The sequence below is a fragment of the Salmo salar genome, chromosome ssa14 (assembly GCF_905237065.1).
Source record: "Salmo salar chromosome ssa14, Ssal_v3.1, whole genome shotgun sequence".
Classification (NCBI taxonomy): domain Eukaryota; kingdom Metazoa; phylum Chordata; class Actinopteri; order Salmoniformes; family Salmonidae; genus Salmo; species Salmo salar.
Genome location: NC_059455.1, coordinates 78,291,955 through 78,306,121, shown reverse-complemented (window position 1 = coordinate 78,306,121; position 14,167 = coordinate 78,291,955). Strand labels below are relative to the sequence as shown.

Sequence of the window (14,167 nt, the reverse complement as noted above, 5' to 3'; positions counted from 1 at the left end):
AATGAGAAGTCCGTTGGCTAAGTAACGTAGTAATTTGGCTAACTTAGCGGATTAGCTAGATATCTTATTTGCTAGCAATAACTGGACTTCACCTTCACAAACTGTCCTTGACTCTACACATGTAGAATGTTCTAGTAAGCGTGCCATCGCTAGCAACACTTAATCGTGTATACAGTTCCTGGATAAAGATGAATAACAATTTGGAACCAGTGTTGGATTCAGTGTTGTGCGTGTAGTAGTTAACATTAGCACACCTGTTTTGGGCATGCTAATTACTTATTAGTCCCCCCACTCACTTGTATAGGATTTAACTTGGATTTGCCTAGGAGGCAAAATTGGCTAGCTATTTTACTATCTGCACGCTTATCATTCAACATGTATTGAAATGAGAGTCTAAAGTCAGCCTCAGACACCCACCACCATAGCTGCTTTTACAAGGCTAGTATTTACACACTAAAAACAGCTACCACCAGATGTCATAATTATCTTGTAAAAAAAACGGAATAGTCAAAGTTAATTACGTTTAAATTTACTCTGCCGGTTGTCCGTAGTGTTGGTCCTTATGCAGGGGGATTGAGAAACGAATTAACTGGACATTCCAAACGTGGGTCTATTGTAGACCCACTTCCTCTCTGTTTACCTAGCTATATCTTAATATCTGTACGTTTTATGTGGATCTGGGGAAGAGTAGCTGCTGCATGTGCATTAGCTAATGGGGATTCTAATATACTAAACCTCATGTCAAAATCCTACACGTGCGCCATACCTGCACACGTAAAAGCAAGAACTTGTGTGGTACTTTTTTATTTTGACATGTCCATGAGGTAAGCGAAGAGAAACTGCATGGGTCTACAACAGACTCACGTTTGTTCCATTTAGATGTTTTTTCTCAAATTCCCTCTACAGAGTACGTTGAAATTTAATTTTCCGGCGGACTGTTTTTTTTGCAAGCTAATTCCCAGCAACCCTAGTAGTAACGTTAGTGTGTCAATACTAGCGTTGTTAAAATCAGATAGCTACCACCACCACAGATAATGGCATGCTGCCAGCTTGTCATTGGTTTTTACCTGCGTTAGCTAGCTACTACTATGAAGGTCAAAGCTTATAATTGAGTAGCTTTTAATTAAAATAATTTTATTGAAACCATAGCAGGATGTTATCGCAATCCAGCTAGACATTAGGTTATTTGTTACCAATAGTCCACGAGTCACAAAGAAGCAAGAACAGAATCCAAAGGTACATCAGTTCTCAATGGGCTGGTTTCCTTGACACAGATTTAGCCTGGCCTTGAACTAAAAGCATGCTGAGCTTGCTTTTTTTGTTGTCCAGGACTCGTTTTAGGTTCAGGCCTAATGTGTGTCTGGGAAACGGGACCTGTATGCTATCTTTAATATGAATCAAATCGAGCTCAATGAGCTACGTTATTCAGAAAAAACGCGGACAGTTCCTTCAGAAAGTATTCATAAGCCTTGACATATTCAAAAATGTGTTGTTACAGCCTGAATTCAACATGGGTTGAATATTTTTTTCTCTCGCCCATTTACACACAATGTGTCTTTAGAAATGTTTGTAAATGTATTGATAATGAAACACAGAAATATCTAATTTACATAAATATTCACACCCCTGCATCAATACATGTTAGAATCACGTTTGGCAGTGATTACAGCTGTAAGTCTTTCTAGGTAAACTTCTGAGCTTTGCATTCTTGGATTGTACAATATTTGCACATTATTCTTTAACAAATTCTTCAAACTCTCAAGTTGGTTGTTGATTATCGCTAGACGGCAGATATATATATTTTTAAAGTCTTGCCATAGATTTCAAGACTATTTAATTAAAAATTCTAACTAAGCCACTCAGGAACATTCAACGTTGTCTTGGTAAGCAACTCCATTGTAGATTTCGCCTTGTGTTTTAGGTTATTGTCCTGCTGAAAGGTGAATTTGTCTCCCAGTGTCTGGTGGAAAGCAGACTGAACCAGGTTTTCCTCTAGGATTTTGCCTGTGCTTAGCTCTAATCAGCTTATTTTTTTTAAGTCTTAAACTCCCTAGTTCTTGCCAATGACAAGCATACCCATAACAGGATGCAGCCACCACCATGCTTGAAAATATGAAGTGGTTCTCGTGCTGTGTTGAATTTACCCCAAACATAACACTTTGTATTCAGGACGTAAATGTAATTTCTTTGCCACTTTTTTTTTTTCATTTTTTTTTTTTCATTTTTACTTTGGTTCCTTATTGCGAACAGAATGCATTTTTTTTTTTCTTTTTTTTTCTGTACAGGCTTCCATTTCACTTTGTAATTTAAGTTTGTATTGTGGAGTAACTACAATATTGTTGATCCATCCTCAGTTTTTTCCTATCACAGCAATTTAAACTCTGTTTTAAAGTCACCATTGGCCTCATGGTGAAATCCTTGTGGCTTCCTTCCTCTGGCAACTGAGAGGAAAGACCATTGTATTTTTGTAGTGACTGGGTGGATTGATACACCATCCAACGTGTAATTATTAACTTCACCATGCTCAAAGGGTTATTCAATGTTCAACTCCCTGGTCTTTGTGGTTGCATCAGTTTGAAATTCACAGCTCCACTGAGGGACCTTACAGAGATGAGTTAAACACTATTACACACAGTGAGTCCATGGAACTTATGTGACTTGTTAAGCATATTTTTACTCCTGAACTTATTTAGGCTTGCCATAACAAAGGGGATGAATACTTATTGACTCTAGACATTTCAGCTTTTTATTTCTAATTAATTTGTAAAAATTCCTAATCATAATTCCACATTGACATTATGGGTTATTGTGTGTAGGCCAATGACACAAAATGTGAAATGTACATTGTAACACAACAAAATGTGGAACAAGTCAAGGGGTGTGAATACTTTCTGAAAGCACTGTAGGGCTGGTTTTCCTGGACAAAGATTAAGTCAAATCAGCACAGTGCTCCTGTAAATGTCACAATGTCTTATTAGAGGAGGCAATAATAGCAGTAAGATCATCATACACACAATGTTTGCTTCTCAAGACAATACTCATAGGCAGCACAGAGACATCCCAATTTTAATAAAATAATAAACTTACATTTTCATTGTTGGATATAAGCCTGTAAAAACACCAAGAAAAAATTTATTTTAATTTAAGAAATCTGTTCCCAAGTATCGTATACAAATGTAAGCAAAGCTTGAAATTATTTTATTTTAGCCCAACATTTGTATTTGTAATTATGTTCTTGCCCCGTGACCATCTGCTCAACAAAAAAATCCACCCACAGCTGAATCTAGTTAATGATCCCTGAAGTAGACCACAGTATAGCCTATTTAAAAATAATTATAAATAAAAAAGATTCATACCTCCGTGTCTGTGGAGCAGGTAGGCTTGCTTCATTGTTTTGCATAAAGCGTACTACAGCGCCTGTGTGTGTTGTGATTCAGATGGCTAGAAGTTTAGTGACGGTTCTGAGAACTGGAAACACCATAGGGTAACATCAGCTAATCACTGTGTACAGCACAGGTACAGCAGGTTACCCGTGTCGACAGCAGGTGCAGTGAGTAGTTTGAGCTTTTGTATGGTTGTCAGGACAACCGAGATTGCATTGGGGTCACAATAGTCTCACAAGCCAGATCTTAACACTATTAGTTTATAGAGGCCAGATTCATAATATGCCTAAATTCAATAGAAAATGCCAGGGCTGTTTGCAAATCTTTAAACCATCAGATTAAATTCATATTTAAAATTTTAAAAAGTTTACACTGCACATGTGAATGACAGGAATATTTTAGACTTTTTATTTAGTCAAAGGTGCCCTCATTTGAATTCTTCAGCTTTGCCTTTTGGTCTTAGTACTACTGGGCAATTTTAGCATTATGGATGTTACATTTGCATGCAATATCACAACTTTACTGTCTCAGAGAATGCACAAAATATAAAATTAAACTTTTAATGTGTGTCTATAGTACCCCTTGGGGGGAGTGTACAGTGCATTCAGCAAGTATTCAGACCCCTTGACTTCTACATTTTATGTTACAGCCTTATTTAGGGTTGCAAAGTGTCTGAAACTTTACGGTAAATTTCCAGAATTTCTCCATGGGAAGTTAAGCCTGGGAATTTTGCTTAAATTCATCCAAAAAGTTAGCTTAACAGTGAACCTTTTTTTGTGGGATACACAAGGCAATTCTAGGTCTTGTGGCATATTTTGGTTAAACTATCCCCAATTCAATGGAATTGCAACCCTATGCATGCACAGTGCATTCTTCCATCACGTGTACAACTGATTCTCAAGATTTTTCACACTAATGAGATTCTATTGAACCCACACTACTACAATGTCTGAGCCAAGGACTACATGCTTTCTGGTAAGTTTTGATTACAATACTGGGTGGGGTGAATATATTTTGTATAACATACATGATTTTTTGTTAACTAGGAAATAGTAGCCTACAGCAAAGTGTGTTTAAATCATTTCTAACTTGTTTACAATTTCTGCTAGTTAGTTTTTGCTACCATGTGGGTTTTAGCTTGCTTGAGCCTGCTCACTGAGTGTTAATTCACCTGTTTCCATGTTTCATTTTAAAACATTTATCTTACAAAAGTTGTTTAATCTAACTATTTATCTGTACATGGAATTGTATATATTTTTTTTTACCTGTTGGGGATAGGGGGCAGTATTTGCACGGCTGGATAAAAAACGTACCCGATTTAATCTGGTTACTACACCTGCCCAGTAACTAGAATATGCATATAATTATTGGCTTTGGATAGAAAACACCCTAAAGTTTCTAAAACTGTTTGAATGGTGTCTGTGTATAACAGAACTCCTATGGCAGGCCAAAACCTGAGAAGATTTCAAGCAGGAAGTGGCCTGTCTGAGAAGTAGTGTTTCATCTTGGCTCTTTTTATTGAAGACTCAGGATCTGTGCAATAACGTGACACTTCCTACGTCTTCCATAGGGTCTCAGAGCCCGGGAAAACGTTGAACGATATCGAGGCAGGCTCTGGCTGAAACACTTTATCGCTTTTGGCAAGTGGCCGATCAGAGTACTATGGGCTTAGGCGCGTGCCCGCTTCGACCAAATGGTTTCTTTTCCTTTGTCTGTTTATCTAAACGCAGATTCCCGGTCGGAATATTATCGCTTTTTTTATGAGAAAAATGGCATAAAAATTGATTTTTAAACAGCGGTTGACATGCTTCGAAGTACGGTAATGGAATATTTAGAATTCTTTTGTCACGAATTGCGCCATGCTCGTCACCCTTATTTAGCCTTTAGGATAGTGTCTAGAACGCACGAACAAAACGCTGCTGTTTGGATATAACGATGGATTATTTTGGACCAAACCAACATTTGTTATTGAAGTAGAAGTCCTGGGAGTGCATTCTGACGAAGAACAGCAAAGGTAATAAAAATTTTCTTATAGTAAATCTGACTTTGATGAGTGCTAAACCTGCTGGGTGTCTAAATAGCTAGCCCTGTGATGCCGGGCTATCTACTGAGAATATTGCAAAATGTGCTTTCACCGAAAAGCTATTTTAAAATCGGACATATCGAGTGCATAGAGGAGTTCTGTATCTATAATTCTTAAAATAATTGTTCTGCTTTTTGTGAAAGTTTATCGTGAGTAATTTAGTAAATTCACCGGCAGTGTTCGGTGGGAATGCTAGTCACATGCTAATGTAAAAAGCTGGTTTTTGATATAAATATGAACTTGATTGAACAAAACATGCATGTATTGTATAACATAATGTCCTAGGGTTGTCATCTGATGAAGATCATCAAAGGTTAGTGCTACATTTAGCTGTGGTTTGGGTTTATGTGACATTATATGCTAGCTTGAAAAATGGGTGTCTGATTATTTCTGGCTGGGTAGTCTGCTGACATAATCTAATGTTTTGCTTTCGTTGTAAAGCCTTTTTGAAATCGGACAGTGTGGTTAGATTAACGAGAGTCTTATCTTTAAAATGGTGTAAAATAGTCATATTTTTGAAAAATTGAAGTAATAGCATATCTAAGGATTTGAATAAAGCGCCACAGGATTCAACTGGCTGTTGAGTAGGTGGGACGCAAGCGTCCCACCTAGCCCATAGAGGTTAAACTTTCTCTCTTTTTTTCTAATCTTTACAGGAAAATGCCACGGGCACTATCTGATGTATGGAGACATTTCACTGCAGCTAATGTAGATGGAAAAGCTATATAAATGTGGAAATACTGTGCCAAATCCTATGTGAATAATGCAACAAAAGTGCAGAATCCTCTGGCCAAGTGCATAAAGTTCCCTCAGCGCTCACAACAAGCAACCTCTGACAAAAGTCCCTCTACTTCTATTCAAGGTGAAAATGATTAATCAGACACCTTATCGATAGCAACAGCTCATGGTCCTCCTGGAATCAGAAGTTTTTTTTGACTCGCTGGAGGAACGTAGTCAGAGAAATGCTGATGAATGTCTTGCTCGAGCTGTATATGCAACTGGTTCACCTCTGATGCTCACAGGCTGTGTATTGGAAGAGATTTCTGAATGTTGTTCAACCAGCATGCACCCTCCAACCAGACGTGCTCTATCTACTCATTTGCTGGATGTTCAAGTGAAGGTCAAGCAAATCATAGAGAAAGCAGACTGTATTGCAATCTTCTCTGATGGGTGGTCGAATGATCGTGGGCAAGGAACAATTAACTACATCTCCACCCCTCAACCAGTATTCTACAAGAGCACAGACACAAGGGACCACAGACACACCGGTCTCTACATTGCAGATGAGCTGAAGGCAGTCATCAATGACCTTGGACCATAGAAGGTATTTGCACTGGTGACAGACAATGCTGCGAACATGAAGGCTGCTTGGTCTGAAGTGGAGGAGACCTACCCTCATGTCACACCCATTGGCTGTGCTGCTCATGCATTGAATCTGCTCCTCAAGGACATCATGTTACTGAAAACAATAGAAACACTACAAGAGAGACAAGGAAATGGTTAGGTATGTGAAGGGTCATCAAGTTATAGCAGCAACCTACCTCACCAAGCAAAGTGAGAAGAATAAGGGCATCACATTGGAGCTGCCCAGCAACACCCGTTGGGGTGGTGTTGTCATGTTTGACAGTCTCCTGTATGGGAAGGAGTCTCTCCAAGAAATGGCCATATCACAGTCTGCCAATATATGGACAGCCCCATCAAGAGGATCCTCCTGGATGTTGTATTTTGGGAGAGAGTGGTAAGCAGCCTGAAACTCCTGAAACCTATAGCAGTAGCCATTGCACGGATTGAGGGAGACTGTCTGATGTTCAGACTCTGCTTGCAGATGTAAAAGAAGAAATCCGTACTGCCCTGCCCACTTCACTAACTGCAGTTCTGAAATAAATCGAAAAGCATGAAGACTTCTGCCTGAAGCCCATACACGCTGCAGCGTACATGTTGGACCCCAAGTATGCTGGTAAGTGCATCCTGTCTGGTGCAGAGATCAACAAGGCCTATGGTGTCATCACTACTGTGTCTCGCCACCTTGGCCTGGATGAGGGCAAGGTTCTTGGCAGTCTGGCGAGGTACACTTCCAAGCAAGGGCTTTGGGATGGAGATGCAATATGGCACCTGGTGGAAGGGACTTTGTGGATCAGAGGCTCTTTCCCCTGTTGCCTCCCTCATCCTCCAAATCTCACTGACATCAGCCGCCTCAGAGCGCAACTGGTCCTTGTTTGGGAACACACACACCAAAGCACGCAACAGGCTGACCAATACAAGGGTTGAAAAATTGGTGGCCATCCAGGGAGATTTGAGGCTTTTTGAGCCTGACAACGAGCCATCCTCAACAAGGTTGGACAGTGAAGATGAGGCCTCAGAATCTGATGTTCAAGAGTTGGACATTGAGGAGGTATAAGGAGAAGACATGGAAGCCTGAGAGGAAGACAACCAAAGCTTTAGTTTCTAGACTATTAGTTTACAGATGTATGTTGAAAACAGTTTTGGGAGATGCGATGAATCATTGGGGATTGTTCAATATTCCCTTTCTTTTGTTGTTCAGTGAAATCATCCCATGTGAAGAGTCAACTCATGTAAGGTTCAATTTGTAACTAAATAGATTTTTGTTGGTCTATTGGAAGGATTTAATAATTTACAATTGTCTACTTAGAAACATAAACCTGTCTCCATATGATATGGTAAATATAAAAAAAGTATTTACATGGTATTAATATTAATTTGCATATATTCCCATGGAAAGTTTCCACCTCTGAATATCCCCAAAAATGTGCAATCCTAGCCTTATTAAATTGCACCCCCCCCTCCTCAATTTGCACACACTACCCCATAAGGACAAAGTAAAAACAATTTTTTTTAGAAACGTTTCCAATTGTTGCATTTTTTTACCCCCATTTTCTCCCCAATTTGATCTTCTCATCGCTGCAAAATGGGCTCAGGAGGCAAATGTCGAGTCATGCGTCCTCCGAAATATGACCTGCCAAACCGTCCAGAATGCATGTCAGTTACGGCAGCGTGTCCCCTGAATGATACCAAAGAGCGAACGTTAGCTGAGAAGCCTGACCACGGAGACGGGGATGAAGCGTACTTCATGAGCTGTAACTGAAACACAACTGGCATTTGGAAAGTTTGTGGGAGAAAGTGTGGTGGAACAAGTATTAGCAATGTTAAGTATCTTGCTAGCTGGATCGAATTCTCCGTTAGCTAGCCAAAGAAATTGTTAGCAACATTAGTCAACTCTGATCAAATAATTGAGTTTATGGTGTGAGAATTAGCTTGATAATATAGTCAGACAGCTAACGTTACATCAGATGATGTCACTTTTGCCAGAATTTCCCCCCCCCCTTCACGTTCTTCATTGCTGCAATTTGCTTGCTAGTTGAGATTTCTGCTCTTCACTCCGTTGTCAGTTTAGCCTACATTTCACTGATCTTAGTAGCAGAAAGCATTTTTGTCTGCAGTTTTCGATTTGGCTATTTGTTTCAAGTGTATGTGGCAGTTCTAGCTTGTATGGCGCCCTGAGCGAACTGCCCATGTCACTCGTATCTAAATCCGCTACTGATTTGAATTAGTCTATAAATAAATCTCTTTGCCAAAATTCATCATCTTGCCCATGTCTTATTCGACTAGTATTTTTGAAAGTGTAAGGATAATAATTCAGCCATAGTTGTTCTGAAATGTTTATTTCTTGCAAACATTTAACTCCCTCTGTGTTTAATGTAACACACATACATGAATTATTCATTTTGGTTGCCTATCCTGACGTGAGTTTGTTCTTTAGAAAGTATTTGACTCTGTGTGCCACAGAAAGTAATTGACTCTAGTCACAAAATGTAAGGAAATTAGAAGGGGGCGATAATTCTGGCAGGGGGGAGATTTTCAGCAAAACACCGTTCCTCAAAGTTGTAATGTGTTAGTTGCTTACTGGACCCTGGCAATCTGTGAAATGTTAACTAGCTATCAAACTAACCACTATCTGTTAACTAATGTTTTCCCTCTACAGTATGTGGTTAATTTTCAGAATTAGTTGAAAATGAGCCGATGCTTGTTAAAACTTCTTAGGGATATGGGGTGGGTATTTTCACATCCCGATGAAAAGCGTGCCCAAAGTAAACTGCCTGTTACTCAGGCCCAGAAGCTAGCATATGCATATAATTGGTAGATATGGATAGAAAACACTCTAAAGTTTCTAAAACTGTTAAAATAATGTCTGTGAGTATAACAGAACTGATTTGGCAGGCGAAACCCCGAGGACAAACCACCCAGGGGAAAAGAAAATTGAGGTCATAGTATTTCCCATTGGTTTTCTATTGAAAGCCCTATTTAATTGGAACCTGGTTGCAGTTCCTATGGCTTCCACTAGATGTCAACAGTCTTTAGAAATTGGTTGATTTTCTTTTGAGAAATGAAGTAGTCCTATTCTTTGTGTCACTCAGATGGTCTCTAGTCTTTTGGTGCGCGTGAATTGGAACTCGCATCACGTTTTTATCCGGTATTGAACACAGTATATCCCGTCTTAAATTGTATAGATTATTTACGTTTTAGGATACCTTAGGTTGGATTAGGAAAGTTGTTTGAAATGTTTGGACCAAGTTTACAGGTAACTTACTAGATACTTTGTAGTCATGTTGGGCGAGTTGGAACTGGTGTATTTCTGAATCAAATGCGCCAAATAAATTGACATTTTGGGGATATAAAGAAGGACATTATCAAACAAAAGAACCATTTGGGATGTTTCTGGGACATTTTGGAGTGCCAACAGAAGAAGATCATGAATTATATCGTTATTTCTGACTTTTGTGTCGCCACCTGCCTGGGTGAAAATGATTTTCATGTGTCTGTATGCGGGGTGCTGTTCTCAGATAATCGCATGGTCTGCTTTCGCCGTAAAGCCTTTTTGAAATCTGACACTGCGGCTGGATTAGCAAGAAGTTAACCTCTTACATCTGGACGTTCTGCTAGCGGAACACCTGCTCCAATATCCAATGATAGGCGTGGCGCGAATTACAAATTCCTCAAAAATACAAAAACTTCAATTTTTCAAACATATGACTATTTTACAGCATTTTAAAGACAAGACTGTCCTTTAACCACACTGTCCGATTTCAAAAAGGCTTTACAGCGAAAGCAAAACATTAGATTATGTCAGTAGAGTACCCAGCCAGAAATAATCAGACACACATTTTTCAAGCTAGCATATAATGTCACAAAAAAACAAAACCACAGCTAAATGCAGCACTAACCTTTGATCTTCATCAGATGACACATCTAGGACATTATGTTATACAATACATGCATGTTTTGTTCAATCAAGTTCATATTTATATCAAAAACCAGCTTTTTACATTAGCATGTGACGTTCAGAACTAGCATACCCCCCGCAAACCTCCGGTGAATTTACTAAATTACTCACGATAAACGTTCACAAAAAACAATTATTTTAAGAATTATAGATACAGAACTCCTTTGTGCAATCGAGGTGTCCGATTTTTAAAATAGCTTTTCGGTGAAAGCACATTTTGCAATATTCTGAGTAGATAGCCCAGCCATCACGGCTAGCTATTTAGACACCCACCAAGTTTAGTCCTGACCAAACTCCGATTTACTATTAGAAAAGTTTGATTACCTTTGGTGTCCTTCGTCAGAATGCATTCCCAGGACTGCTACTTCAATAACAAATGTTGGTTTGGTTCAAAATAATCCATTGTTATATCCAAATAGCGGCGTTTTGTTAGTGTCTTGAACGCACAATCCGAAGTGTAAATAAGGGTCACGAGCATGGCGCATTTCGTGACAAAAGATTTCTAAATATTCCATTACCGTACTTTGAAGCATGTCAACCGCTGTTTAAAATCAATTCTTATGCCATTTTTCTCGTAAAAAAGCTATAATATTCCGACCGGGAATCTGCGTTTAGGTAAAAAGACGAATGAAAATAAAGCATGGGGTCGACTCTGGCACGAGCCTGAGTCTCACAGTACTGTGACCAGCCACTATCCAAACGCGCTACTTTTTTTCAGCCAGAGCCTGCAAAGCCACGATTCAGCTTTTTGCCGCCTTCTGAGAGCCCATGGGAGCCGTAGGAAGTGTCACGTGACAGCAGAGATCCCCTGTATTGGATAGAGATAATCAAGAAGGGCAAGAAATTGTCAGACAGGGCACTTCCTGCATGGAATCTTCTCAGGTTTTGGCCTGCCAAATGAGTTCTGTTATACTCACAGACACCATTCAAACAGTTCTAGAAACTTTGGAGTGTTTTCTATCCAAAGCTAATAATTATATGATATTCTAGTTTCTGGGCAGGAGAAATAATCAGATTAAATCGGGTACGTTTTTTATCCGGCCGTGAAAATACTGCCCCCTAGCCATAACAGGTTAAGCTTTATTTTGATGTATTACACTTATATTTTTGGTTATCTTGAATATTGATATTTCTGTAGTTTGAATTTGGCGCTTTGCAATTTCACTGGATGTTGTCAAATCGATCCCGCTAAAGGGATTGGCGCGCGCGAAGGGATCACTAACAGGTTAAACAAGTGGATTCAGGGATCAAGTGTAGCTGGGCCTGGCTTAAGCTGGATGCCACTATAGAGGTGAAAGGAACACCACACACTTTCCCTCTTTCTCACTTTTGCTGGCACATTGTAGAACAGATGTCCACAGGCAGAAATTGTACAATGTAATAGTGTGCAGTGTAGCCCAAAGATATTACTTTTGTTGTGTTGAACTTGACAGTAACATGTGAGTGAGAGGGGGGGGGGATTTTCTTCTCTCTTTTTTTTATTCAGTGAATGTTATTTTTGCACACATGTAGCCTTGTGCACTTAATTGATGTCTATAGTGGCCACTATAATAGAGCAAAAATAGAATGCCTGTTTCATTCTATTTCTACATAAGATTATTTTTTTTTTTCCCCCAAGTGCAATATTTGTGTGGTCACAAGCGTTCTATTATAAAGGCTGTCATGGCTAACTACAATATTAGTGTATTGTTTTCTTTCTCAAGACTTGAGTGTCATTTGCAGTAAAGTCTAGGCAACAAAACATTGGATTGTTTTCTTTACATTTTTTTTAGCTGTGAGTTAGGTTCACTTCAACCACTATTTTACACCCAAGCTGATCATGTAGATAATATTCTTTGTTTTAATTAGTTAAAACCTGCATTTCCTCCTAAGCAGGGATTTTTTTTGCATGTTTCAGTGGGGGGAAATTAGTGTCACATTTTTGGACCCTCACCAGTTTGCATCCCTGATGCAAGGCACCACAACCTAATAGGGTTTTTCTTCTCGTTTTGATATATCCAAATTAACCTTAACCAATTGAAGGTAAACACCAGTGTTCCCCAACTGGCAGGCTGAATTTGGCTGTGGTTTTATTTCGAACCCTTAGTTTTCTGAGCAAAAAATGTTTAGAAATACATTTAAATGTTGGACACAAGACTGTAAAAACATACATTCAGTGCAGTGTCCACTTACACCCTTAGCTCTCGCCCCATCCTTTCCACAAATATGCACTTCAGTACTCTTCCATCACCCAGGATTTCTCTGCATATCACATAACTTCTTATCAGTCAGGAGAGGCCTTGAGTTATAGGGAGTACACATTACTGCAGGCCACTAAATAATTACTTCTCATACACAAAGAGCTTGAACTTATCATTGAAATTAATCTCTAAGGATATATCAAATAATTGAAATCTCTAAGGATATATAAAACGGATTTATAATCTAACACACTTTTTTTTTTGTATTTTTCTGATACTGTTTGCGTACAAAATATGCAAATGATACATGTACTAATCCACTTTTCAGGACACTGGATGAAGTCAGTATGTTTTGGGTCACTTTAATTAGAAAAATACACTCCCAGGACTATTTTAAAAGATCGTTGATAGAAATATGTGTTTATCTGAAATAAAGAACAGTACTGCTACATATGAGAAATACATTTTAGTGTGTATTTTCTAAGGGAATCTTAGCTAAAACACATTTTCAATATATTAACAATTGCTTCAGTAAAAGTCTGAAAAATAAATCTCAGAACAAGCGCACACAATGTGGTGAATGCACAAGCTTCTGAAGCTATGAGCCATAAATGTCAAGACTTAGATGTTATGGATATCAACGCTGAAAATGGATGGGCCTACTGACAATGAAAAGAGAAACCAATTGTAGAATATATGAAACCTTGACAAAAGTTAGCTTTACAGAGAAAGTTGCAAGATGATCTGACGTAAGCTGCATGGTGTACAAAAACGGTTCCTAAAAAATATGTAGTGGTCCATTTTACTAGGAAGAATGGCATAAGTGTTTTTGGGACACGTGCCTCGATTATGCCTATAATTCAGGTGGCTGACATCCTGTTCATGTGCACGGTTTTCTTTAACAAGTGCCTGATAAATTAGGTCAGGTGGGAAATACTATTTTCTCCCTTCTCTTCCCGCAAATGCCAGTTAGATCAGGGCTCTATGGCCAGGGCACACAGAGAGGAGGCTAAAGGGGGCGGCCGGTGGCTGAAAATGAGGTTAGATCTTATCCAGTGGACCACCTGTTGATACGACAGCTTGCATCTGAACACCTAATGCCGCTCATGTAATCCGCAGAGAATACATTTCCTCAAATGTAGGCTAGGTCATGTAAGGAGGCACGCTCCCCTTAATCCAACTGTAAACACCGGAGTGGTGGGGCCACGCTGCACGTGCCTCG

The 14,167-nt window shown here is 39.1% G+C and overlaps 1 protein-coding gene and 1 long non-coding RNA gene across 10 annotated transcripts in view; one reads left to right on the top strand and one right to left on the bottom strand.

The window, feature by feature from the left end:
- LOC106570353 (eyes absent homolog 3) overlaps window positions 1-14,167 on the top strand; it is a 33,215-nt gene that overhangs the window by 385 nt on the left and 18,663 nt on the right. The gene's annotated exons all lie outside the window — the stretch shown is intronic.
- On the bottom strand, window positions 2,815-3,795 carry LOC123726805 (uncharacterized). Its single transcript, XR_006758953.1, has 3 exons — window positions 3,357-3,795; window positions 3,088-3,109; window positions 2,815-2,952 (listed from the first exon to the last, which is right to left on the bottom strand). It is a non-coding gene; the product is annotated as an uncharacterized lncRNA (long non-coding RNA).